Source organism: Zea mays, chromosome 2 (genome assembly GCF_902167145.1).
Source record: "Zea mays cultivar B73 chromosome 2, Zm-B73-REFERENCE-NAM-5.0, whole genome shotgun sequence".
Taxonomy (NCBI): Eukaryota; Viridiplantae; Streptophyta; class Magnoliopsida; order Poales; family Poaceae; genus Zea; species Zea mays.
In genome coordinates this window covers 221446552-221472869 of record NC_050097.1, presented here as the reverse complement: position 1 = coordinate 221472869, position 26318 = coordinate 221446552, and the positions used below count along the sequence as shown (strand labels likewise).

Below are 26318 nucleotides of genomic sequence, written 5' to 3'. Positions count from 1 at the left end.
TTTCTAACTGTTGAATTAACCCTGAGAGGAGAATATAAGCACGTCCCTCGTAGTCGTGGACGTCAAGACTAGGGATGACAATCGGGCGGGTAGAACACAGATATATGGTTCGCGTATCCATACCCACGAGATAAAACCAAACCTATACCCATACCCATTTACGCTCGTGGGTACCCGTACCCGCCGGGTATCCGTTATCCAACGAATATCCGTTACCCGCCCGCCCGCCTACTAAAATTTTAGCAACATTCCAATACCATTGTACCAGAAATAATTTCAACATTCAAACAATAATTTCAACATTCCAATAAATAGATAACATTCCAGGCTTACAACAACATTTCACCATAGTGACATAGTCCCCAGCAAGTAGTAGAACTAACAAAGACACTACAATACATCATAAAACATGTTCTTGGAATGAAATTACAGTCATACATAGTTTCCAAATGCAACAACAAATTATTGTAATGAGCATGGATGAATGGCATTCAACTTCATTTGGCATCTTGTGAATTTTCCTTCAAATATCTTCATTTGGCATCGTGGAGAATCCAAAGGAGAGTTCCTACAATGATATATAATTAGTTATAGATATATCATGAAGTAATGGTAATTATCAGAAAAGAATATGCTAGTTCTTACAACATACCACAAGTTCTTCTTGTATATCTTCAAGACAAGTCCACAAACCCATATAATCTTCTTTTCCTACAATAAGTGAGAGTATAACAAATGAGAGTAAACTGAAATCAAAACATACAAGTTACAACGACATACAATAATTTTAAAGATGTATTGTTTGTACCTTTTGCTTGACCAACACGAAGCCAATTTTGTGCACACATCAAAACCTCTAAAGTTTTGGGAGTAAGTCGACTTCGATGATCACTTAGCACTCTACCACTAGTACTAAAAGCAGACTCTGAAGCGACAGTTGTAACAGAAATAGCAAATATGTCACGAGCTATCATCCTTAGAGTAGGGTACCATATCCCAGAAATTTTCCAATAGCCTAATATATCAAATTCCTTTGACTTGGGAATACGACCTTCATCCACATAAACATCAAGCTCAGACTTAGCCTTTTCTTCATCACTGCACATGTCATCGAGCTCTTCTTCCATGGCAGAGAACAACTCATCCGTATATGTGGAAGCATTAGAAACACAAGATGATGATGCATTTTGTCCACCACTAGTAACCGGTTTAATGCATTTGTTGTTGTACTCTTTAATCAGTTCACCAAATAATTTCCTCACATTTTCTATCTCTAGCATTGCTCTACTTTGTGCACCAAATAGACGTGTATAGCATGCTTTCAACATTCCAAATTTGTATCTTGGATCAAGAACAACAGCAATAGCCATTAGACCATGAATGTCAGTCCAATATTTATCAAACTTTGTAATCATACGACTTGACATGGACTTGATTAACTCATCATCACACTCTAGCCACTTGCTCATGTGTCCTCTAATTGCACATATCTTTGGAAAGAAGTCATTAGCTGTTACATATTGTGTTCCTTGTCCTTGTTCGCTACTAGGATATTCATGCAAAACAACCATTTCAGCAAGGGCCTTTCTCGCCACATCTTGGTCGAAAACATACTTCTCCACCGACACTTGTCCTTGTTCGCTACTAGATGTGAACCTCAAAGAGCTTTGTACCTTATCTGTAGGATTCCTCTTTCGATAGATGCATGTCTCTAGATGGGCTTTCAAATGAGATGTACCATTCTTTGTTACACCCGAAAGCTTCTTTGAACAATAATTACACTTTGCCTTCCAAACATCTCCAACCTTTATCCTCTTGAATTCACTCCACACTGCAGATTTCAATTTTCTTTTTCTCCCATTTTCTTCTACTTCTACTTCATCATCATCCTCATCACCATCTTGTTCAACATTTATCACATTCTCTGGAAGCCCACTTCCACCCTCAACAGATGCTTGAGATGAGGGAGGTTGAAATTGAGTGTTGCTATTTTCGTTGGGAGTTGACATCACAATCTGTATAATCAGAGAAGGCCTAGTGTGGGCAGCAAACAAAAAAGCAACACCTCACAATCTGTATAATTGAGTGTGTTGTGTCACTATGTGCAAGGCAAGGGCAAACAAATGATGCAAGGGCAAGAGCACTAACCTGCGCGGCTGCACGGTCGGACGCGGACCGCGGATGCGCGGAGGCTATGCGCCTGTGTTGTCTGCTCGCCGTCACTGCTGTGCGCGCGCCTGTGTTGTGCGCCTGTGCTGTCTGCTCGCCGTGGAGTGTGGACCCTGATCGGTGCTTCCGAGATCTGCTGGAGGCCGAGCGGTGGACAGGTGGTCGCGTAGTCGCGTAGAGCCATAGAGCGGTGGACCGGTGGACGGCCGAGCGGTGGAGCCTGGGCGCCTGGCGGTGGATGGCCGAGCGGTGGAGCCTGGCGGTGGCGGCTACCGACTAGGGTTAGGACTTGTTGAGTTCTTGGATGTTGGCCTATTGCTCGCTGGATGCCTCCGGCCTCCCAGCCTCTTCACCGCTCAAGGACTCAAGGTTTCACCGCTCACGGCCCACGGCCCACGGGGCTGGCGGCTGGCGCATGGGATTGGAGAATAGGATCTGGGTCCACATGTCATATGCCCAACGAGTGACGGATATGGATAGCCTATATCCATACCCGCGAAATTATTACCCGCGGATACTATATAGTATCCATACCCGTACCCGCGGATACGAAAACCCACCATATCCGTACCCGACGGGTAAATAACCGCGGTTATTTGCCCATAACCGTACCCACTACCATCCCTAGTCAAGACACCTCCTCTCCCTCCTCACGGTCGCCCACGATACCACCTCAACCCTCCTCGCTTCGCTCATCCTCGTCTTAAAGGGTGACTTCTTCGTTCCGTCCCCCCATCCACCACACATCTCATGTCTATCGCGCGCTTCTCCAACTTCTATTGACGCCACTGAAAGAGAAATGGGCTTAATCATTTCTCATAATCGATTTTGGTGTATGGCGTCCATCACAAACCACATGGACTAACTAGTTTGCCTAGTCATCATTTTATCTCAGGTGCATAAAGTTCAACACAAACCAATAAAGAAGTTAAGTTGGGGGATCAACAAAGTTTGGAGCAAAGAATAGAAATGGTGCTGCCAGTGGCGCACCAGACAGTGTCCGGTGCTCCAAACCGAGCACCAAGCAAACTGGCCACTCTCGGGTTTTCCAGGGACGCACTCCGTTATAATTCACTGGACTGTCCAGTGTGCACTGGACATGTCCGGTGAGCCAAAGGAGCAACAGTAACCTGCGCCAACGATCGTCTGCAAAAGATGAACAGTGCGCGTCAGAAGTCAGAGCAGAGAAGTCAAAACGCACTGGACTGTCCGATGCCGCTATAGGACAGAAGACTTCAACGGTCAACCGCTCCAAACCCCAATGGCGTGCTGATGTGGCACGCACCGGACAGTGAACAATGCCCTGTCCGGTACGCCATCGACAACAACGACTAGAATAATGGTTGGGCGTTGGGGCTATAAATACCCCAACCACCTCCATTCAATCAATCCAAATTTTCTGAACTTCACATTCAATACAAGAGCAATAGCATTCACTCCAAGACACATTCTAAAGATCAAATCCTCTCCAAGCCTCCAAATCAACTCAACTGCTTAGTGACTTGAGAGAGGGTGGTTTTGTGTTCTTTTGCTGCTCTTGTTGCTTGGATTGCTTTCTTCTTTCTATTCTCATTCTTCTAAGTGCTTTGTAAAGCTAGCAAGAGACACCTAAGTATGTGGTGATCCTTGCGGAGAGGAGGTGGCGCCTAGTTGTCGCTGGGTCGCTAGGCGACGACGGTGGCATGTCTGGAGCCGGGATGGCACTCGCATCGCTCGTGGAGGACACAGATCTAGAGGTGGGCCTCACGCGACATGCTGCACGAGGAAGGAAGGGTGGCGCAATGGGTGCGCTCATCTGTCCGCTTCTTTTGGCTACTACTTCCTCTCATCCATTCTCATTCCCCCATGCACTCTATCAGTTGCTCGTCTCTCCTCGTCTCTCGCCGCCGCCTTCCTCGCCAGCCCCCTCCCTCCCATTCCCCCTCCTGTAATTACCTTTTGAGGTACTAAGGACCTGGATGTAGCCTAGATGGATAAATAGGTTTTATTAACAACTTAAACTCTATATAACTTTTTTACTTCACTTGCAGAGCCAACTGCAGCAGAATAAGAATAATGTCCTTGTCCCTAAAGATACCTACACTTCACAAACGCTCTAGTACATTTTTAGACGTCCACACAACATAAATGTGGTGTTCAACTGTTGTCTTTAAAGTTTCACATAATACCCAAGCTAGTTTGGAAGAGCATTTGAAAGGAAATGAACTAAGGTGTCGTTTGATTCACATATTGGTAATGTGATGGACTGATGGGATAACGTTAAATTATGTTTGTTTAAGTCCAACCGTAATCGATACCATATTATAAATGGATACTGTCTTATTTGAACTTGTTACCGTCGACATTTGTGTCGGCGTTCCGAGACCGGGGGGTCCCTGAGCCGATGAGTGAATGTCGCCGCGTGCCCCAGCCCAGATGGGTCGAGCGCGAGGCCGAGCGCGAAGGGGGGAGAGCGAGGCGGCCGGAGACCGGCGTGAGAGAGGTGGGAATCCTGCGGCCTTCGTGTTCGTCCCGCGCCCAGGTCGGGTGCGCTTGCAGTAGGGGTTACAAGCGTCCACGCGGGAGAGGGAGCGAGCGGCTTCAAGCGAGCGCGTACCTCATCCTCGTCCCCGCGCGGCCAACCTTCTCTAAGAGGGCCCTGGTCCTTCCTTTTATAGGCGTAAGGAGAGGACCAAGGTGTACAATGGGGGTGTAGCAGAGTGCTACGTGTCTAGCAGGGGAGAGCCAGCGCCCTAAGTACATGCTGTTGTGGCAGCCGGAGAGATCTTGGCACCCAGCTGGTGTGATGTCGTGGCCGTCGGAGGAGCGATGGAGCCTGGCGGAGGGATAGCTGTCGGAGCTGTTGAGTCCTTGCTGACGTCCTCTTGCTTCCGTAAGGGGGCTGAGAGCCGCCGTCGTCACAGAGTATGCAGGGCGCCATCATCGCCTATCTGGCGGAGCGAGCCAGATGGGACGCCGGTCTTGTTCCCCGTGGCCCGAGTCAGCTCAGGGTAGGGTGATGATGATGCCTCCTGTTGACGTGGCTGGTCTGCGCCCTAGGTTGGGCGACGTGGAAGCTCCTCCGAAGCTGAGGTCGAGTCTGTCTTCTGGGGCCGAGGTTGAGTCCGAGCCCCTGGGTCGGGCGAGGCGGAGGTCACCGGCTGATGCCGGGGCGGAGTCCGAGCCCTGGGGTCGGGCGAAGCGGAGTTCGTCGTCTTCTGGGGCTGAGCCCAAGTCCGAGCCCTAGGTCGGGCGAGGCGGAGATCGTCGTCTTCCGGGACTTAGCCCGAGTCCGAGCCCTGGGTCGGGCGGACTTCGCCGTCTTCCGGGACTTAGCCCGAGTCCGAGCCCTGGGTCGGGCGGAGTTCGCCGTCTTCCGGGACTTAGCCCGAGTCCGAGCCCTGGGTCGGGTGAAGCGGAGCTTCCTATGGTGCCTTCGACCGGGCCTGGCTGCCTGTCAGCCTCACTGTCGAGTGGCACCGCAGTCGGAGCGGCGCAGGCGGCGCTGTCTTTCTGTCAGGCTGGTCAGTGGAGCGGCGAAGTGACGGCGGTCACTTCGGCTCTGGGGGGCGCGCGTCAGGATAAAGGTGTCAGGCCACCTTTGCATTAAATGCTCCTGCGACTTGGTCGGTCGGTGCGGCGATTTGGTCAGAGTTGCTTCTTAGCGAAGACAGGGCCTCGGGCGAGCCGGGAACACATTCGCCGTTGGAGGGGGGCCTCGGGCGAGACGGAGATCCTCCGGGGTCGGCTGCCCTTGTCCGAGGCTAGGCTCGGGCGAGGCGTGATCGGGTCCCTCGTATGGACCGATCCCTGACTTAATCGCACCCATCAGGCCTTTGCAGCTTTATGCTGATGGGGGTTACCAGCTGAGAATTAGAAGCCTTGAGGGTACCCCTATTTATGGTCCCCGACAGTAGCCCCCGAGCCTCAAAGGGAGTGTTAGCACTCGCTTGGAGGCTTTCGTCGCACTTTTTTGCAAGGGGACCAGCCTTTCTCGGTTGCGTTTTGTTCCGGTGGGTGCGCGCGAGCGCACCCGCCGGGTGTAGCCCCCGAGGCCTCGGAGGAGTGGTTTCACTCCTCCGAGGTCTTAATGCCTCGCGTAATGCTTCGGCTGGTCTGGTCGTTCCCTCATGCGAGCTGGCCGTAGCCCGGGTGTACGGTCGGGTCCTAAGTTCTCAGGCTGGTATGTTGACGCTGTCAACGGTTCGGCCGGAGCCGGGTTTGCGAGAGCAGCCCCCGAGCCTCTGCACAGGGCGAGAGGGCGATCAGGGACAGACCCGGCTTTTTTACATACGCCCCTGCGTCGCCTTTCCGCAAGGAGGAGGGGGGGAAAGCGCCATGTTGCCCTCGATGGGCGTCGAACATGGTGTCTCCGGTGAGCTGCAAGCGGGTAATCCGAGTGGACGTCCGTGCCCCGTTCGTTAGGGGTCGGCTAGGGGCCCAGAGGCACGCCCAAAAGTACCTGCGGGTGATCTGCCGGACCCGGTCCCCTGGCGACGGGGTCCGAGGGCTCGATGCCTCCCTCTGATGGGATTCTGTTACAAGATCATTCCCGCTGGTCTCGGAAATGTCCTAGGGTACCTCGGGAGCGCAGCCCGAGCCTTGGTTATGTATCGAACGTACCCATGGTCATCCCTTGCTCGGCGTCTGAGGCGGCTGTGAACCCTTCGGGGGCCAGCCTTCGAACCCCTGATCAGTAGTGGGCGCGGAGCCCGAGTAGACTGAGGCGGCCGTGGAACCCTTCTGAGGGGCCGGCCTTCGAACCTCTGACCAGTAGTGGGTGTAGGGCCCACGCGATCTGAGGCGGCTGTCAAACCCTTCCGAGGGGCCAGCCTTCGAACCTCTGATCAGTAGGGGGGGCTCGGAGCCTGGTTCCTTCTCGGGGAAGGATCCTTTTCGGGGTATCCCCCTTTCCCGGTCCCTGTTGCAAGAGAGAGAAAGAGGAAAAAAGGAAAAGGATACGAAATCGAACGACGCGGCGTACCTTTTTTGACGCAGTCATTATGGCGAAGGCGAAGCGTCGCCCGCTTCTCCTGCCAGAGGCACCGCCTGTCCCGCCGCGGAGTTAATGCGACGGGGCGAGTGGTTGGCGGGGCGGCCGTTGCGCGTGCGAGAGCCGTTCGGGGAACGGCTGTTTCGCTTTGCGTTTTTGAATCCCGCGTCCGGTCCGGGCGGAATGTTTGGACCGGTCTCGCCTGAGTCCTTATATACTCGGGAGAGGGTCTGGCGATGGTTCTTTGCTCCTCTTTCTGCCTCCCTATCAGGTTTTCGCAACCCGAGAGACTTAGCCAGAGAAGAGGAAACTGCCCTCCCTGTCCCTTGCGCCGCCACCCCTTCCGCTCGGCGATGGCTGACCGGGTGACCATCATCTCGCCGCGCGACCCATGGCCTTTTTCCACGGTGACGGCGAGTGATCTGGAGGATCTTGTCGGCGAGGGTTTACTTCGCCCTCTCACCGATGAGCAGCGGCCGGAATGGATTCCCCCCGTGGGCGGAGCCGCACCGTCCCCACCGCCGGGGTACATCGTGAGCTTCATCTCCTTCCACGAGCGGGGATTTGGTGTGCCGGTGAGCCGATTCATGCGGGCAATCCTGCACCACTACGGGGTGGAGTTGCACAACCTTAGCCCCAACTCCATCTCGCAGGCCGCCATCTTCGTAGCGGTGTGTGAGGGGTACTTGGGGATCGCCCCCCATTGGGATTTGTGGACCCATCTCTTTTTCGCGGAGCTTTTTGCTTCGCCGACGGGGGAGAGGAAGGTTCGCGCGGCGGTGCGGGCCGGCGGCTGCACCCTCCTGTTGAGGCAGTCACGGGCGTCGTTGTATATTCCCGCAGTCCTTGCGTCCTCGGACAAGGGGTGGCAGCGCCGGTGGTTCTACCTCCGGAATGACGGCGAGTTGCTCCCGCCGTTCTCCCAGCGAGTAGTCACCACCGCCGCCGATGCTTGGCGCCACGGGACCCCGCACGAAAGGCAGAAGAACCTCGAACCCCTTCTCAAGGCCTTGGAGGCGTTGCGAAAGGGGGGACTCACCGCTGCGGGAGTGATTGCTGCCATCCACCGCCGGAGGGTGCTTCCCTTGGCGGAGCGATGGCTGCCGCTTTGGGAGATGACACCGGAGGCTGACTTGGAGGGCTCGCGGATGTCCTCTGATCCTCTTCCCTTCGACGTTCTCCACGGGTAGGTGTCCGTTGCGTTGGGGAAGCCGGACCCCGGCGCCTTCTCCCAGCCTTTGATGCGCCCTGACCAAGGGTGCGTGACCCTGGTGAGTGTCCCCTCCTTCTTTCTTCTTGCGTCGGGTTGCCCCTGGTTTTTACGGTCAGGATTTCCATCCGTCTTCAGGAGGTAGGGTGGCACAAGCCTTCCCTGCCACGGGTCCCGCAGGATGCGGCGGACCGAGCAGCGCGGCGGGTCACCGCGGAGGAGAAGAAGAAGAAGAAGGACGCGGAGAAGGCCCGGGCCCGCGAGCGGAGGCGGGCTCGAGACGCTTTGGAAAAGCTTCGTCGCCGGCAGGAGAGGGAGGGGCTCCCGAGGGAGCCGTCGCCGGAAACGCCCGATGACGATGACGATGATGAAGATGATGACGAGGAAGACGACATGGGTGTCCGCCTCGGACTCAGCCCTGGCTTGGGGTCAGGCCAGGAGCCGTCAAGCCAGCCCCCGAGCGGGCTGATGCCGTCAGTCCCTGGAGTCGGGACGCCGGGGTCCCGACCCGAGGGGCGGGGGCAATCCGAGGGGGTACTTGACCCCTCGGCTGGAGGAGTTGAGGCGACCCCGGGGGGCCAGGCCGAGGCGTCTGCTCCCCGAGAGCCGCCACCCACGTGGGCAGCGCAGGGGAGCGACCCTCAGGTCGCCGTGGCGGTGTCTGGGCAGTCCGCCCCCCGGGCGTTCAGGGCGCCCAAAGCAAGGGTGGTGCCGAAGCTGCCGGCGAAGCGGACCTCGGCAGCGGCTCCGGGGGTCGAGATCCGAGAGACCTCCCCCCAGGCTCGGTTGGTCATGGCCCGGAGCGAGTAAGTATCTTGGAATGTCTTCGTCCTGGCTCTTCATTCGCATGTCCCGGTCGTGATTTTTCTTTTTTCTCTCAGCAAGCGAAGCCATGGCCTGACTAACCTGGCACCCCGGAAGGCCCTTAAGACGGCGCCGACTTGCGTGGCCAGCGCCGCACCGGGCCTTGCCGTTCAGCTGACCTTCTCGCAAGGTGCTCCACAGCAGGGGGCTCAGGCGGCACTAGCCGCCGTGGAGCGGGTTCCCGAGGCTGGCTCTTCTGCTGAGGCGGTCATTGTGATAGGGGAGGCGGCTGACGCGGGCATGGCCCCGGGCCCACCGGACGTGCCGGCGATGTCGGCACCTGTCGCTACTGAAGTCGCCGCCGTCCCGGTCGGGGAGCGACCGGTTGCTGCCGACGTCGAGACGGCTGAGGCGTCGGCGCTAGGTGCCTCGGAAGAGGGGGCGTGGAGACGCGATCCGTCCCGCCGGGCGGCAGTCTCGTCGCTGTGCGGCGGAGCTCCGAGGGCCGGCGCCAGTTGCTCCGGTTCCGGACCCGTGAGGCCTCGGATCCCGACTTCGTTCTTGACGATGAACGGGAGGACCAGTCCTGGGACGAGCTCCGCGAGTGTGCCGAAGCAACGGTGGGGTCACTCCGGTCGTCGCTGGAGGTTTTCTGCAGGGACGTCCCCAAAATCCTCCAGGTAACGGTTTCAGGCATACCTTTTCTCTTTTGTGACCAAGGTGTCCTTCGTGACGCCCCGCTTCCTTCCCTCAGGATCTGATGGATCGGAGCGCCGCCAAGTCGTCGTTCATCTGGCGCGAGGTCGACGTCTGGGGCTCGTTGCGATCCCTGAGGACCTCGCTCGCCGGGGCTACTGCGCGCCTCTCTCAGCAAGGTGCCGAGGTAGCGGACCTTCGGTTGCTCGGCACCGATCTGAGAACCGAGGCGGCAGCGGCGCGCGCAGAAGTGCGACGACAGCAGTCGGAGTTCGACCGGGTCGTCAAGGAGCGGGACCAATCTCGGGGCCGGGCCGCCGAGGCCGAAAGCCAGGCCGAAACCCTTGCAGCCGACCTATCCGTAGCCCAGGTCGCAGCCTCGGAGCAACGTGCCCGAGCCGGAGGTACGCCTTGGCCATCTTCGGTTTTCGTTCCTGCTTGTTTCCTCTGCTCGTGTTTGAGGTCTTTCTTCTGGCTGTTCGCAGAGCTCGAGTCCGCCCTCGATGAGTCCACCAAGGCGCTTGCCGAGGCGCTTGCCGGGGCGGCCGAGCAGAGGGAGGCCGACCACGCGGCCATGTCCGAGGCCGTCTCGGACGTTTATCGGGTCCTTGGCTCCGGCGACGTCCCCTCAGGAAGCTCCCCTCACAGTCGCCTTCAGGTCTTGGACGATCATGTGCGCGGCAGACTCCGCGAGGCGCTACACCACGGCGTCAGGCGGGCCTTCGCCGTGCTCGCTTCCCACTATGTTGTGGACCTGGAGCGGGTTAGCGAGGGGTATTGCCTTCCTGACGAAGATGAAGCCGCCCTGGCAGAAGTCCAGAGGCTCGATGCGGCCGCCGCAGGTCCGAGCGCAGTGCTGGCGACCACCTTTGAGGCAGAGATCCTCCCACCTGCGCCGTCGCCGGAAGCCGTGATGGACTTTGCCGAAGGTGGGGACGAAGCTGAAGGCGCGGCTCCTTCCCAAGGCGACGCCTAACTCTGTTGGAACAGTTTCCGTTGGATGCACGTGTGTCTTTCTACGGCCGCTGAGGCTTGAACACTTTGTTACCGTCGCATGAAGTCGTACTCCTTTCCCTTTTATTTTGCGTGTCCGGCTTCGCCTGTTAGTAACAGGGTGGCTTCCCCAAGTAGGGGTCACTTTTCGTGGCGGGTGACGAGTGAGGTGTCCCTAACCCGGAGGCATAGGAGTCCCTCGGCTCAGTCAGCCTTGCCACTTACATGCACCCGCGTTCGCTCCTTGGGTCCTGCTTCCGACATAGCCGGGGGAACGCAAAAGCCTTTTTGATTGAAAATTTTGGACGCAGAGAGGTTCCCCAATCTTGACGCAGAGGGGTTCCCCCTTTTTAGCCCCTGAGGGAGGGTCGGGCTCTGCCGAGGCGAGGCTGACCCTTCCTTGACGACTAAGACTTGCGTGGGAGCGAGGTATACGAACAACTTGAAAACATCTTAAGGGTAGAAGTGACGTAGCTGTTGGATGTTCCAAGTGCTGCCGTAGACCTCGCCTTGACGGTTGGCCAGCTTGTACGTTTCGGGCTTCAGAACTTTGGCGATGACCAGCGACCCTTCCCAGGGGTGCGTGTAGCCCCCGAGTGCCCCCAACAAGGGCTTGGGGTGCTGCGCGATGGTCGCGATCTTCTCCGGGTTGGCTTCGATGCCCCGCTTGGAGACGATGAACCCCAAGAACATGCACTGGGGCATCCCGAAGACCCACTTTTCGGGATTGAGCTTGACGCCTTTCGCCTCTTCGATGAACCCCGCCGCCACTAGCTTGTGGATCTCCTCGCCTATGGCTCTGCGCTTCTCCCCGTCGAATCGGCACAGAGGCTTCTTGACAGGTCGGGCTCCGGCTCGGATGTCCAGCGAGTGCTCGGCGACATCCCTCGGTATGCCGGGCATGTCCGAGGGACTCCACGCGAAGACATCGGCGTTCGCGCGGAGAAAGTCAACGAGCACTGCTTCCTGTTTGGGGCCGAGCTCGGAGCCGATCCGGACTTGCTTGGAGGCGTCACTGCTGGGGTCGAGGGGGACGGACTTAACCGTCTCCGCTGGCTCAATGTTGCCGGCATGACGCTTCACGTCTGGCACCTCCTTCGAGAGGCTCTCCAGGTCGGCGATGAGGGCCTCGGCGTACTCCACGCACTCCACGTCGCATTCGAACGCGTGTTTGTACGTGGGGCCGACGGTGATGACCCCGTTGGGGCCTGGCATCTTGAGCTTCAGGTAGGTGTAGTTGGGGACGGCCATGAACTTCGTGTAGCATGGCCTCCCCAGTACCGCGTGGTAGGTTCCTCGGAACCCGACCACCTCGAACGTCAGGGTCTCCCTTCGAAAGTTGGAGGGTGTTCCGAAGCAGACGGAAAGGTCGAGCTGTCCGAGGGGCTGGACGCGCTTCCCGGGAATGTTCCCATGGAAGGGCGCAGCGCCTGCCCGGATGGAGGACAGATCGACATGCAGGAGCCCGAGGGTCTCGGCATAGATGATGTTGAGGCTGCTGCGTCCGTCCATGAGGACCTTGGTGAGCCTGATGTCGCCGATGATGGGGTCAACGACGAGCGGGTATTTCCCCGGGCTCGGCACATGGTCGGGGTGGTCGGCTTGGTCGAAGGTGATGGGCTTATCGGACCAGTCTAGGTAGACTGGCGCCGCCACCTTCACCGAACAGACCTCCCGGTGCTCTTGCTTGCGGTGCCGAGCCGAGGCATTTGCCGCTTGCCCACCATAGATCATGAAGCAGTCGTGGACCTCGGGGAACTCTCCTGCCTGGTGATCTTCCTTCTTGTCGTCGTCGCGGGCCTTGCCACCCTCCGCGGGCGGCCCGGCCCTGTGGAAGTGGCGTTGAAGCAATGACGCACTCCTCAAGGGTGTGCTTGACGGGCCCCTGGTGATAGGGGCACGGCTCCTTGAGCATCTTATCAAAGAGGTTGGCACCTTCGGGGGGCTTCCGAGGGTTCTTGTACTCGGCGGCGGCGACAAGGTCCGCGTCGGCGGCGTCGCGTTTCGCTTGCGACTTCTTCTTGCCCTTCTTCTTGGCGTCGCGCTGAGTTGATGCCTCGGGGGCATCTTCCGAAGGGCGGTCCTGGGGCTGCTTGTCCTTCCAGAAGATAGCCTCGACCGCCTCCTGGCCGGAGGCGAACTTGGTGGCGATGTCCATCAGCTCGCTCGCCCTGGTGGGGGTCTTGCGACCCAGCTTGCTCACCAGGTCGCGGCAGGTGGTGCCGGCGAGGAACGTGCCGATGACATCCGAGTCGGTGATGTTGAGCAGCTCGGTGCGCTGCTTCGAGAATCGCCGGATGTAGTCCCGGAGAGACTCTCCCGGCTGCTGTCGGCAGCTTTGGAGGTCCCAGGAATTCCCGGGGCGCACGTACGTGCCCTGGAAATTGCCAGCAAAAGCTTGGACTAGGTCATCCCAGTTGGAGATCTGCCCCGGAGGCAGGTGCTCCAACCAGGCGCGAGCGGTGTCGGAGAGGAATAGGGGGAGGTTGCGGGTGATGAGGTTGTCATCGCCCGTTCCACCCAGCTGACAGGCCAGATGGTAGTCCGCGAGCCACAGTTCCGGTCTCGTCTCCCCCGAGTACTTTGTGATAGTAGTCGGGGGTCGGAACCGGATCGGGAACGGCGCCCATCGGATGGCCCGGCTGAAGGCCTATGGACCGGGTGGTTCGGGCGAGGGACTCCGATCCTCCCTGTTGTCGTAGCGTCCCCCACACCTGGGGTGGTAGCCTCGGCGCACCCTCTCGTCGAGGTGGGCCCGACGATCGCGGTGATGGTGCTCGTTGCCGAGGCGACCCGGGGCCGCAGACGTGGTGTTGCGCGTGCGCCCGGTGTAGACCGAGGCTTCCCGCATGAATCGGGAAGTCGCGGCATGAGGTTCCGAGGGGTACCCCTGCCTTCGGGAGGCAGAGCTCTCGGCCCGTCGGACCGCGGCGCCTTCCAGGAGATTCTTGAGCTCCCCTGGATTCGCCGCCCCTCGGTGGTTGATGGCTCCGGCATCGCGCGGAGAAGCATCGCTGCTGCAGCCAGGTTCTGGCTGACCCCGCTAGATGCGGGTGGTGGCCTGACCCTGACGTCGTCGGCGACGCAGTGCTGGAAGCCCTGGGGTAGATGACGTATTTCTCCGGCCGGGGGTTGGCCCGCCCATGCCTGCCCGACGTCCCGGCGGATCGGCTCAAGCGCTCCTGCTCCCTCGTCGAGCCTGGCCTGCACCCCGCGGACTTGCTCAAGCTGTGGGTCATGGCCCCCCGCCTGAACGGGGACCACAGCTAGCTCCCGTGGGATGTCAACGCGAGGCACCGGCCTAGGGAGATCACCGTCCTCCGGCATGCCGAGATGGTTGCCTTCGGAGGGACCCCCTAGATCGACGTGGAAGCATTCGCGACTTGGGCCGCAGTCCTCGTCGCCGAGGCTACGGCTATCGTCGGAACAGTCGGAAAGGCAGTAGTCGCATGCGGTCATGAAGTCCTGCATGGCACTGGGGTTGCCAAGTCCAGAGAAATCCCAACAGATGTTGGGCTCGTCGTCTTCCTCGGACCCAGAGGGCCCGTAGGTCGAGACGTCCGTCAGCCGGTCCCAAGGTGACCGCGTACGAAACCCCAGAGGGTTTGGACTTGCCTCTACGAGAGCACCCGCCAAAGCGAAGCCACTAGGCGGGTCGAGGCTGAATCCGAAAGACGTGGGATGGGAATCGGTCGGTACCTTCTGGTCGACGGGCGGCGATGAGGTCACGTCGGGGACTGACTGCACCGTCGTCTCAGGTACGAGGGTGACGTCCAGCAAGCTTTTCGCGAGCGTGCTGGCATCGTCCGCTTGCCCGGGATTGGCGTGTCGCGGGGAGATGGCGCTCGCCTTCGTCTCAAACGCGGGGTCGATGCCCGACACGCCCCCCGTTGGGGCGCTGGGGCCGTCGACTCGCTCGACAGTCGACGAGGCGCTGCCTCCTGCTTGGCCTTGGTTGCCCCGCCTCCTCCTCCGTCGGCGGGGGAGAGGACGGGGTGAGCTCGAATGTTGTTCTTCCACCACGCGGGGAAGACGTCGTCGATTCCGCCGCCGGCGGGCGGGCTGTCGGCCGCCATTGTCGTTGTCGCACGGCGGTGGAAGGAGTATCATGTCGTAGCTGCCGTCGAGGGACATGAACTCAAGGCTCCCGAAACGGAGCACTGTCCTGGGTTGGAGAGGTTGCTGGAGACTGCCCATCTAGAGCTTGACGGGAAGCTGTTCGTCAACACGCAGCAGGCCCCTACCTGGCGTGCCAACTGTCGGCGTTCCGAGACCGGGGGGTCCCTGAGCCGACGAGTGAATGTCGCCGCGTGCCCCAGCCCAGATGGGTCGAGCGCGAGGCCGAGCGCGAAGGGGGGAGAGCGAGGCGACCGGAGACCGGCGTGAGAGAGGTGTGAATCCCGCGGCCTTCGTGTTCGTCCCGCGCCCAGGTCGGGTGCGCTTGCAGTAGGGGGTTACAAGCGTCCACGCGGGAGAGGGAGCGAGCGGCTTCAAGCGAGCGCGTACCTCGTCCTCGTCCCCGCGCGGCCAACCTTCTCTAAGAGGGCCCTGGTCCTTCCTTTTATAGGCGTAAGGAGAGGACCCAGGTGTACAATGGGGGGTGTAGCAGAGTGCTACGTGTCTAGCAGGGGAGAGCCAGCGCCCTAAGTACATGCCGTTGTGGCAGCCGGAGAGATCTTGGCACCCAGCTGGTGTGATGTCGTGGCCGTCGGAGGAGCGATGGAGCCTGGCGGAGGGACAGTTGTCGGAGCTGTTGAGTCCTTGCTGACGTCCTCTTGCTTCCGTAAGGGGGCTGAGAGCCGCCGTCGTCACAGAGTATGCAGGGCGCCATCATCGCCTATCTGGTGGAGCGAGCCAGATGGGACGCCGGTCTTGTTCCCCGTGGCCCGAGTCAGCTCGGGGTAGGGTGATGATGGTGCCTCCTGTTGACGTGGCTGGTCTGCGCCCTAGGTTGGGCGACGTGGAAGCTCCTCCGAAGCCGAGGTCGAGTCTGTCTTCCGTGGCCGAGGTTGAGTCCGAGCCCCCGGGTCGGGCGAGGCGTAGGTCGCCGGCTGATGCCGGGGCGGAGTCCGAGCCCTGGGGTCGGGCGAAGCGGAGTTCGTCGTCTTCTGGGGCTGAGCCCAAGTCCGAGCCCTGGGTCGGGCGAGGCGGAGATCGTCGTCTTCCGGGACTTAGCCCGAGTCCGAGCCCTGGGTCGGGCGGAGTTCGCCGTCTTCCGGGACTTAGCCCGAGTCCGAGCCCTGGGTCGGGCGGAGTTCGCCGTCTTCCGGGACTTAGCCCGAGTCCGAGCCCTGGGTCGGGCGAAGCGGAGCTTCCTATGGTGCCTTCGACCGGGCCTGGCTGCCTGTCAGCCTCACTCTGTCGAGTGGCACCGCAGTCGGAGCGGCGCAGGCGGCGCTGTCTTTCTGTCAGGCTGGTCAGTGGAACGGCGAAGTGACGGCGGTCACTTCGGCTCTGGGGGGGCGCGTCAGGATAAAGGTGTCAGGCCACCTTTGCATTAAATGCTCCTGCGACTTGGTCGGTCGGTGCGGCGATTTGGTCAGAGTTGCTTCTTAGCGAAGACAGGGCCTCGGGCGAGCCGGGAACACATTCGCCGTTGGAGGGGGGCCTCGGGCGAGACGGAGATCCTCCGAGGTCGGCTGCCTTTGTCCGAGGCTAGTCTCGGGCGAGGCGTGATCGGGTCCCTCGTATGGACCGATCCCTGACTTAATCGCACCCATCAGGCCTTTGCAGATTTATGCTGATGGGATTACCAGCTGAGAATTAGGAGCCTTGAGGGTACCCCTAATTATGGTCCCCAACAATTTGAATGTGAATTATTACCATTACCATTAATATTTACGTTATATTTTGTGAACCAAATGGCACGTAATATCCTCCTCAACCCCTCCAATATCGGAGGGGAGGTTTTCATTGATTCGTTACACTAATGATTGGTAATTTGTCGTGCTTCACCGTCGTCGAAGGCCCATGTTACGCCGGACTGGAGACAAATGAGCGGCACTAATTTGTCGAAGGCCCATGTTACGTCGCGTCGTATAGATTGAACTAGCTGAGCGACGGACTGGCGAGCCGACAATGACAAAGGCCGCCGGCATTACACGGCCGTGCCCAGCAGCGATTCACAGCCCGGCACGCAGATGTTATCTCGCGTTCGCGTCCGGCCGGAGGATCTGGCGGGCCGAATGATTGGGCCCGACGACGGCGAGTCGCCGACGGGTGGCCGAGCGTGGTGGCTGCTGGCGGGTCTACCGCCAGCGTGGATTCTTGCCATTCCAACTTCCAAGAGCGACGACGACTAGACCCGGTGGAAATCGAAAGTGACCCGAGAGTAGAGACCCGAGAGCCGAACGGCATCGGAGGAAGGAGATACAGATTCCAGCCTCGGCGTAGTGCATGCATATTAGTGTAGTGCGCGTGCGCACCAGAGTTAATTAGGCGGACGCATGCCACTGTCTTCTCAGTCGAGCTACTATTAGCTAGTAGCTTATACAGCCAAGACGATCCGACCCAACCCAACGATCTAGACAGCTAACCGCGAGTTTGCTATCTCGATGGGTTTGTGTTTTTTTTTTCGACCAAGCGAATAGAATATACAATATAGTAAGGTTGTGGATATATATACAGGTAGGCCGTAGGCCTCATCACTAACTGAACAAAAAAGAACATGCTCTCAACATCCACATGGAGTCATGGAAATAATGGAACCTGCTTATAGAATAGATGATGGTTGGAATAGAGAGAGAGAGAGAGAGAGAGAGAGAGAGAGAGAGAGATTAAAATTTGATTTTGAACCAATGGGACCGTAAAATTTGTTCTTGCTGCCTCCAGTGGGCGCACCAGCATCACCATCCACCACGTCGCATCGTTCGACGGCGACCGGATCTGGACGCCCCCCGGCAACGCGCACGTACGCGCACCAGGCGTGTCTGCACGCGTTCGCTGCGTGTGCGTGACTCAGGCCGCCGCACCGGGACCGTGAACCCCATCGTGCGCGGCGACTACTTCACTAATAACAGCAGGGTAAAAAGCATGTACGTATGCCACTTTCATTTCATTCACCTGCTTGCGTGTGTGTGTGTGTGTGTGCAGTGCATCCATGGATATTCCCGAATTTGTTGGTGCTCTCATCTCAGATAGCTTAGATTTGGTTTTAATTTGTTTTGCATATCTACAACTACAACTACAACTACAAAGTTGGATGGCCAACTTGAAAACTCGAGATTTCGGAGCCCCTAAACCGCCCGGCCGGCTGTTATAAACAAAATACACTAGGTGTTATTTTAAATTAATGAACCATGATGATAAGTATAAAGGTATACGTATATACCGACACACAGTATATACCAAGTATCAAAACGAAAAAGGTGCTAACGCATACTATACTCTAGACTACGACACCGCCTTTTTTGACTGAACGGAAAAAAAAAGGTAAACCTGGAACGTGCATATACGCGGGGTACGGTGGCCATCGAAAGGGATATGACCAATGACACGATGCTTTAATCAAAAAGTTTAACTAATGGGAGATTGTAAAAGTGGTGTTGAAGGCTGAAAAGAGTCTGGCGGAGGCCGGACCGTCCGCGGTCCGGACTGTCCGCGGTGGTGGCGCGGACGGTCCGCGCGCGCGCAGAGTCAGTTAGGGTTCCTAGTTTCTCGCGGGATTTGTTATCTAAAATCGCGGGATTAACTCGGGAAACAGTTGGAAACGGATCCAGACCTCCCCCTTTATATAGATGAAGGGCTACGGCCGATTGAACCCTCAACAATCGATCAAATCCAGTCTATTACTCGTTTTTACCTTATGCATTAGGAGTAGTTCTAGTCTAGTTCTAATTTAGCCCTAGTTTAGTATTCCAATCGCCAAATTCTCCGCTTCTCTTCGACTCTACGTCGATTAGAGGAGTCTAGGTCGGCCTGCCGAGCCTAGACAACTCATAGGATCTCTCCTTCCCGACGGGGTCCCTCCCGGGAGCGAGATCCAGGCGCCGCAGGCGATCCTCCGCCGCCCCTGCGCACGCGCGTACCGTCCGGCCCCAGGGCGCGGACCGTCTGGCCGTCAGGCAGGGAACCCGGGCTCCTGTACCAGGTCGCGGACCGTCCGGCCCTGTGCCGCGGACCGTCCGCGCCTGACCAGAGAGCACCTTCGCCTCACGCCAGGTCGCGGACCGTCCGGCCCTGTGCCACGGACCGTCCGCGCCTGGCCAGAGAGCACCGCCGCTGGTTCTTTTGAGTGATTGACGCCTCCAAAAGGGTGTCAACATACTTTTTGGCGACTCCGCTGGGGACTAGGTGTCTAGATCTGCTACAAATCGGCCCATAAATGGCCAGTTCTAAGGATCACACCAAGATCTCCACTACCAACATCATCAAGCCGGCCATGGAGGCGCTTCCGGCTGATGACCAAAGGCCCTTTGAAGACCTCGTAATGCGCGATGAGAAGGAGGTGATGCGGCAATGGAACGAACAACGCGACAAGGAAGAGGCGGAACTGCTGCATAAACTCTCCGAACGGCGCAAGGAGGCGGCGGACAAGTACTTGTCACACTTCACGGTAGATTGCCACCAGAAGATCGTCCGTCAAGGGGAGATCGATATGGAATCTCTCCTACCTCCACTTCAGGGTCCCGCTGTAAGTACTCCAGACCTATCTCTTATGACTTTCATGGATCAACGAGGAGATCAGTTAAAGCAATATGTAGATGAATCTATTAAAATGCATTTACGTGCATACGAGAAATCAGCTGCTCCTAACTTTCCATCGCGAGAGTCTAATACAGTGCCACCCACGTCAAACACATCGGCTATAAACGGGTCACCCTTGACCCAGCCATCATATGGTATGCCGATGCACACTTTCGTGTCACCATCACAGCCGCAACCACTAGGCACGCGGCAGGTACTGGACGCGATCGGACCGTCCGAGCATCATCTCAGACAGTCCGGTTATACAGCGGACCGTCCGGCGTATTTCGCCGGACCGTCCGACCAGATGCAGGCCCGCACACAAAACACTCAGGTCGCACCGTACATGGCCGGACCATCAGGGTACAACCCTGAACACTTCGGCCCCATCACGGACCGTCCGGTGCATCACGCCGGACCGTCCGGATATGTTGCGGACCGTCCGCCATCTTACGCCGGACCGTCCGGATATGGCATGAACCGACCGACGTATTACGCTGGACCATCCGACTCCACACGAGTCCATGCGCAGACTGCCCAAGTCGCGCCATATATGGTCGATCCGTCCGGGTACAGCCCTGGACCATTCGGCCCGATCGCGGACCGTCCAGTTCTTTACGACAGACGGTCTGGGTACGAGACTACCCACGTAGCACCATATACGGCTGGACAATCCGGGTATACCTTCGGACCATTTGGCCAGGTCGCGGACCATTCGGCCTCTTACGCCGGACCGTCCGGATATGCATACGCAGAGCCGAGAGCTGCGCAATACACACAGTTCCCGCATTCATCGCAGCAACATTATGGTGCCCCACCAGCAACACATTATAATCATGCCATACCACCTCATGGACATAGGGCTGAATACTATTCGGCCACAAGAGAGCCTGAGGGGTATAGGGCAGGAGCTGGTGACATTAATAGGACACCTAACACACACCTCAAACATCCCTGGGAGGAAAGCCGACAGAGTAATGTCAGGCAACCTGAAGTCTCCACCCACAAACTCAATGGATGGTCGCCAGACATGGCGGAGAGGGTCAGAGACGAGGTAGCCGGGATGTTCAGGGACAAACTCGGTGTTAGTGTGTCAGGTACAGGGCAATCGTATCGGAAGCCTTATAGCCACCGATTCGACACCGTCCCATACCCACAGGGAACTAGAATACCAGACTTCTCTAAGTTTTCTGGTGAAGGTGGGAAAAGCTCACACGAACATATTAGCCAATTCATAGCACACTTGGGAGAATTGGCTGATGGGGAAGCCTACCGCGTTCGTTTATTCTCGTTGTCCCTTACTGATACTGCATTCGCATGGTACGCAGCCTTGCCACCAAACTCTATTAACTCTTGGGAAGAATTAGAGCAGAAATTTCATGAACACTTCTTCTCAGGAGAACGTGAATTAGAATTGGCTGACTTAGCCTCAGTCCGACAGGGGCCTGAAGAATCGGTTAATGACTATATCCGGAGGTTCCGGGATACTAAAAACCGATGCTTTCAAATCCATGTCACAGAAAAACAACTAACAGGGTTGGCTTTCAATGGGTTGCGACCCTACTTAAAAGAAAAATAAGATGGCACCCAATTCTTTTCGCTAGTGCACTTGCACCAGCGGGCTATGACATGTGAAAGCCGAAGTAAGGAAACATCAAAATTGGCTAGTCATAAGATGCATCTAGTGGGATACGATAACTCGGACGATGAATCCACGTATGTATACACCGCCGAACTGGTTTGGCCAGGGCAGGCTAAACCTTCATCGTGTTCTGCTTTACAGTCGATTCGAAAGAATCGACAAGAAGAAGTTAAGTTTACGTTTAATGTTGCCAAATGCGATAAAATATTTGACGAGTTACTAAAAAACGGCAACATTAAATTAACTCATACTATTCCTCCTCCTGATGAATTAAAGAGGCATGCTTATTGTAAGTGGCATAATTCCTTTTCTCATGCCACCAATGATTGTAATGTTTTTCGTCGACAGATACAATCGGCCATAAATGAGGGTCGATTGGCTTTTCAGGAGATGCAAGTAGACACACAACCCTTTCCTGTTAATACAATAGAACTCACATGCAAAAAGGTCTTGGTTCGGCCCGAAATGGCCGATAAAGACAAAGGCAAGGGCATCGTCATTGGCGATCCTCGCATGACAAATATATCACAAAAGGGGATTGCTCGAAAGGCTTCGGACGAGAAGGCTAAAAAGTCCGAAGACGCCGGGGGGCAGGCACAGTTAATGAACCAAACACATCAGCCTAGCCCGAGCATCGTAGATGGTCCGGCACTTACGTGCGGACAATCCGGTGCTCAGACAAACGGTCCGACTAACTCAGCCGGATAGTCCACCTATGACCAAAGGCGTCAACCTCTACACGAAACAAGGAAAAAGACGCAAGGTCAAAGCACATATAGTCGGCTGATCAAAGCCGACCCTACTTTTGATCAATTGCTCTCCAAAAATGCTAGCAAAAAGACCGTTCCACGTGATCGGTTAACAAAGAAACCCTGGTCACCTACTAAAACGAAACGACCGAACAAAACGGCCCAAAAGGCGACGTGACAAGCATCGTCTGTTCATCCTATGAGACCAGGGTACTTTCTACCCGTTTATTCATCGTCAGTATATTATCCTACCCAAATGTGGAATAGCATGACGATGAATCCATGGTACATGTATAGTCCCTTTGTCTATCCAGGCTGGGGGCACCTCCATTCTATTCATTTTGATCCATTGATCAAATGGTCATGGCCGAGAAAGATACAATTCAAAGCGGCCTTTATACATTGGTGCTTTATTGAATGATCTCTATTTTGAAAAGCTGATGACTTACATCAGGTTTAGTCCATATGCTTTTGGTTCGTCAAACTGCACCAAAAGGCAGGGGGGCATATGTTGAAGGCTGAAAAGAGTCTGGCGGACGGTCCAGCCCTGAGGCTGGACGGTCCGCGGTCCGGACTGTCCGCGGTGGTGGCGCGGACGGTCCGCGCGCGCAGAGTCAGTTAGGGTTCTTAGTTTCTCGCGGGATTTGTTACCTAAAACCGCGGGATTAACTCGGGAAACAGTTGGAAACGGATCTAGACCTCCCCCTTTATATAGATGAAGGGCTACGGCCGATTGAACCCCCAACAATCGATCAAATCCAGTCTATTACTCGTTTTTACCTTATGCATTAGGAGTAGTTCTAGTCTAGTTCTAGTTTAGCCCTAGTTTAGTATTCCAATCGCCAAATTCTCCGCTTCTCTTCGACTCTACGTCGATTAGAGGAGTCTAGGTCGGCCTGCCGAGCCTAAACAACTCCTAGGATCTCTCCTCCCCGACGGGGTCCCTCCTGGGAGCGAGATCCAGGCGCCGCAGTCGATCCTCCGCCGCCCCTGCGCACGTGCGGACCGTTCGGCCTAGAGATGGCAATGGGTACCCGAAACCCGAAACCCGATGGGTTTTTACCCCATTAGGGTACGGGTTTGGGTCAATTTTCATACCCATGGGTTTGTTAACGGGCATAAATCTGTACCCAACGGGTTTATGGGTACGGGTTTGTTCCTATAGTACCCAAACCCGTGAACCCGTGGGTTTTTTAAACCCGACCAAACCTAGTGCATATTGTCATTTTATTTTATAAACGAACAACAAACTTGTTATTCCTTATTTACTTCATATTTTTTTATCAATTGGTGAATGTATCAATAGTCGGTGAGAGTGTTGCTTGCTTGATATTATAGTTTTTACTAGCGTTATATATGTGGTGGATGGATAACTTAGTGCAAGGTCACTTAATTATACAACTTATTATTTATATTTCATTCTCTCTACTAATAATTTTTATACCAAATCATGAACTCGTTGTTCATTACATAGATTTTGGATCATGATATCATTAATCATTACGATACTTATTGATTATGGGAAGAACAAGTATTTTGGAGATTAAACCCGCGGGTAACCCATGGGTACCCGTTAACCCTATGGGTACGGGTTTGGGCAAAATCTCAAACCCGTCATGGGTACAGGTTTTTTAATGGGCATAGATATTTTTCACGGGTACGGGTTTGGGACGGTAAAACCCAGCGGGTTTGTACCCGTTGCCATCTCTAGTCCGGCTCCAGGGCGCGGACCGTCCGACCGTCAGGCAGGGAACCCGGGCTCCTGTACCAGGTCGCAGACCGTCCGGCCCTGTGCCGCGGACCGTCCGCGTCTGACCAGAGAGCACCTTCGCCTCACGCCAGGTCGCGGACCGTCCGACCCTGTGCCGCGGACCGTCCGCGCCTGGCCAGAGAGCACCGCCGCTGGTTCTTTTGAGTGATTGACGCCGTGTCAACAAGTGGTGGCCATTTTTCTATAGCGCGGAAGGCCCTAATCTAACGAAAAGCTGGCCAGCCTTAGCTCTCAATCACGTGGTCATTACTACTAGCTAGTGCTTAATTAAATTGTTTACTGCTTGCCTAACTGGATTATGGATAACATAGCTGGAGCACCATCAGAACAGAATGGATAGACCAAAAGGTACTTTCTACTTTCTCCCGGTCCACACACAAGCATGCATGTTCATAGTAGTAGGGCAATGTACGTACATTCAGCCGTATGTATGTATGAACGTAGATACATAAAGGATTTCTAGAAGATCTGACCACACCAGATTCTTGAAATTAACCAGATCACCATAGACACACCTCATTATCAATGTGACCGATAGAATATCGTAACGCCATTAAATCTAAAAATACTTAGAGAAATACAAGGGTCTCAAATAGAGGATCAGATAGTTTTCAACAACAAAAAAAACCTTACAAAGCATTTGTACCGTCCCACTGAACTACAAAGGCTCAGAATAAAAAAAGAAAAGAGAATAGGACCCTCTCCCCCGTAGTAGACGATATGAAAAATCATATATTTCAGTTCCAAATTTTAAAAAAATATATAAAAGTCAAACTTTAGTAAAAAACGAAACTGTAAAGTGTAAACCCCACGGCGTCCGATCTTCTATGTATCTTGAAGGAATCAACTTCAAACTTGTCATGATTGGACTCACTGCTTTAACTATTGAATGGGACATCAATACATCGTTGTCATCTCAAGTACACACGTAGTAATTCTGACAGATGCCTGTCCATATGTAATGCTGAAAATGTAGTGGGCAAAATGCACACGGCTTCTCTAGCTGTTTCCATCGCGTCGCACACGTATATTTAACATATAAACATGTATCCGAGAACTCTGCCATCCTCGCCAGTATTTTGATCTTTTGTTTTCGTGGCCCACCTTGGACGAGTATAGAAGCTAGGAAGCATTTTCCTTGCGTTGGTTCGAGCCTTCAGGCTTCCCTCCTTATTCAAATTTAAGAGATTTTAGTCCTGATTTTGTAGCTCCTAAACTAACTCTAAGTTTAAGTTTATAAACGCTGATACTGTTTCCTACTTTCCTTCCACACTTCCAATACTTATCAGGGTCATATCATAGTGTTAGCGTAAAGTTTACTTCTAGTGACGAAAGAACAGAAAAAGGTTCGTTCCTGACCCAACTAGTAAACTGAGTTGGCCATGTCCTGGTCAAGTTATTGGATTTATCTCATCCTGTTCGGTTAGGAGATCGAACCGGATACCACACTTATGTCTAGAGATGTCATACCCCAAACCCAAATAACTCACAGATTTTATGCGATATGTAGACAGGTATAGAATGATTTCTATACATGTGGATATATTAACGGGCAACAACCTCTACCCGTTGGGTAGACAGGTACTAGTACTACCTATAACTGCATACCCGTGTGTTAGAAGCTAAAAAGACCGTGCGGACGGTCCGGCCCTGAGGGCGGTCGGTCCGCGGTCCGGACTATCCGCGGTGGTGGCGCGGACGGTCCGCGCGTGCGCAGAGTCAGTTAGGATTCCTAGTTTCTCACGAGATTTGTTACCTAAAACCGTGGGATTGACTCGGAAATCAGTTCGAAGCTGATCCAGACCCCCCTTTATACAGATGAAGGGCTACGGCCGATTGAACCCCCAACAATCGATCAAATCAAGTCTATTACTCGTTTTACCTTATGCATTAGGAGTAGTTCTAATCTAGTTTAGCCCTAGTTTAGTATTCCAATCCCCAAATTCTCCGCTTCTCTTCGACTCTACGTCGATTAGAGGAGTCTAGGTCGGCATACCGAGCCTAGACAACCCCTAGGATCTCTCCTCCCCGACGGGGTCCCTCCCGGAAGCGAGATCGAGGCGCCGCCGGCGACCTTCGCCGCCCCCTGCGCACGCGCGGACCGTCCGGCCGTCAGGCAGGGAACGCCAGCCCCTGTACCAGGTCGCGGACCGTCCGGCCCCTGGCCACGGACCGTCTGCACCTGTGCAGAGAGCACCGCCGCTGGTTCTTGTTGAGTGTTTGGCGCCCGAAAAAGGTGTCAACATACTTTTTGGCGACTCCGCTGGGGACTAGGTGTCTAGACCTGCTAAAATCGGCCCATAGATGGCCGGTTTTAAGGATCACACCAAGATCTCCACCACCAACATCATCAAGCCAGCCATGGAGGCGCTCCCGGCTGATGACCAAAGACCCTTTGAAGACCTCATAATGCACGATGAGAAGGAGGTGATGCGGCAATGGAACGAACAACGCGACAAGGAAGAGGCGGAACTGCTGCATAAACTCTCCGAACGGCGCAAGGAGGCGGCAGAAAAGTACTTGTCACACTTCACGATGGATCGCCACCAGAAGATCATCCGTCAAGGGGAGATCGATATGGAATCTCTCCTACCTCCACTTCAGGGTCCCGCTGTAAGTACTCCAGA

General features: G+C 55.5%; 1 long non-coding RNA gene across 1 annotated transcript; it reads right to left on the bottom strand.

Annotated features, from left to right (window-relative positions):
• Window positions 1–545: 545 nt before the first annotated feature.
• LOC103647907 (uncharacterized) lies at window positions 546–921 on the bottom strand. The gene is made up of 3 exons (XR_563127.2): window positions 809–921; window positions 653–711; window positions 546–568 (listed from the first exon to the last, which is right to left on the bottom strand). It is a non-coding gene; the product is annotated as an uncharacterized lncRNA (long non-coding RNA).
• Window positions 922–26318: the final 25397 nt, after the last annotated feature.